Here is a 2,022-nt window from a genome sequence, read left to right as displayed (position 1 = left end):
CTCTTTTAATACATTAACACTGAGTCCTATACGTGGAAATTCACGTGTTTCCCAGATATCGGCTTCCCTATTGTAGCCAAGATTGGCAGTTGTCTCTCCACTAACAATGCCCACCTCTTTTATCAGAGCCTTAATTAGCTCAGTGGAAGATCTTGATTTGTCTAAGTCAAAAATGGTGTTTTCTTACCCTTGCTAGTAAATGGATTTAGGATGCGCCTGGCTTCTTTGACTCCATTTTAAATCCAGCTCCATACAATTCTCTGCTGCCTTTGCTGCAGCTACCCACACCACATGCCAACACCTTGCTGTCGACCACTCTGCCAAGATGGATCATGTGAACGAGTACCAAAACACACAGGAATTTGCAGGAGAATCCAAGATCAATGCAAGCAAGAATCAGCAGGATGATGGCAAAATGTTTTTCGGAGGCTTGAACTGGGACACGATTAAGAAAGATCTGACTGAACACTTGTCTCGAATAAGTTGTATATTGTATGATGAAAACGTATCTAGTCACTGGAAGATCAAAAGGATTTGGATTTGTTTTTTTTTTAAAGATGCTATTAGTGTTAATAAAGTTTTGGGCCAAAGTTTAAAGGGAAAGAACCCCCTAAAAGATTTTTTTGTGGGCAGATTGAGCCTAGATCCTTCTGAACAGCAAACAAAAGAATATTTAGGGGGACTGTTAGTTTGGCACAGCAGGTCGAGCTGCTTGTCCTTAGTGCTGGCATCCAATTTGAATGCTAGTTCAAGACCCAGCTGCTCCACTTCTGATCCAGCTCCCTGCTAATGCACCTGGGAAAGCAGTGGGAGATGGTGCCAAGTGCTTGGACCCCCGTCATCCATGTGGGAGATCCTGATGAAGCCCCTGGCTCCTGGTTTCATCATGGCCCAGCCCTGGCTGCCATAGTCATTTGGAGAGTGATCCAGCAGATGGAAGATCTCTCTCTCTCTCTCTCTCTCTCTCACCATCTTTGTAACTCTGACTTTCAAATAAATAAATCACTAAAAAAGAATATTTTGGATCCTTTGGAGAGACTGAAAATGTTGAACTTTCCCTGGATACAAAAACAAATGAAAGAAAAGGACTTTGTTTTATCACATATACAGATGTAGAGCCTGTAAAGAAATTGTGAGAAAGCGGGTAACATCATGTTGGTTCTGGGAAGTGCTAAATCAAATTGTACCACCTAAAAAGGCAGTGACAGAATTAGCAAAAATTACTAAGAAGTGCTAGTAGGGATCTTGGCTGAGATCAGGGACAAAACTGGAACCAAGGATTTAGTAACTATTGTGATCAAGGATATGTAAATTACAATAGTGCCTATGGTGGTGATCAAAACTATAGTGGTTATGATGGATAAGTTTACCTGACTATATCTATAGGAACAGTAGATGTGGACAAGGATATGCTGATAACAGTGATCAACACAACACTTACAGCAAGACATCTCGAGGGGTGGCAATCACTACAACAAATGCCAGCCATGCTAAGGGAGATCTTTGGAGAAAACAGGAATGGCTAAAGGAATCCATCTTGCAGGGTAGCATTGAAGATTGGTCTTATGTTAGTCTAAGATGATTATTTTGTAGAGACTTTCTAATGTACGAGACATAAATGTGTTCGATTATACATAGTTGTCAACTAGCTTTTGCTTTTACTTTGTCCTTTGCTATCTGTGTTATGATTCAATGTGGATTTGTGTTTATTTATACAAATTTTGTTTATATGATTTCATGTTAAATCTTACATAAATGCTTACTTAATGCAAAAAAAGGATGGCCCTGTAAGCCAGTTTTGACAAATGAGACATGAGGAATCTACCCAGAAGGGAAGTCTACTCTTTTTCTCCAATAAGGAAAGATACAGCCCCTTTCTTTTTGTTGTATCTGGAGTTCTCAACAGCTGGCTTCTGCACTGACATTTGATGGAAGATAATTCTTTCTTGTGGGAGAGCCATCTTGTGTGTTGGAGGATGTTTAATAGCATTCATGCTCTCTATCACTAGATGACAATAGCAT

General features: G+C 40.0%; 1 pseudogene; it reads left to right on the top strand.

Moving 5' to 3' along the window:
* The first annotated feature begins 226 nt into the window (after nt 1-226).
* LOC127484804 (heterogeneous nuclear ribonucleoprotein D-like pseudogene) lies at nt 227-1,582 on the top strand (annotated as a pseudogene).
* The last annotated feature ends 440 nt before the right edge of the window (nt 1,583-2,022 follow it).

Source organism: Oryctolagus cuniculus, chromosome X (genome assembly GCF_051225735.1).
Source record: "Oryctolagus cuniculus isolate XC-2025 breed Fujian yellow rabbit chromosome X, ASM5122573v1, whole genome shotgun sequence".
Lineage (NCBI taxonomy): Eukaryota > Metazoa > Chordata > Mammalia > Lagomorpha > Leporidae > Oryctolagus > Oryctolagus cuniculus.
This window is presented reverse-complemented; position numbering and strand designations above follow the sequence as displayed.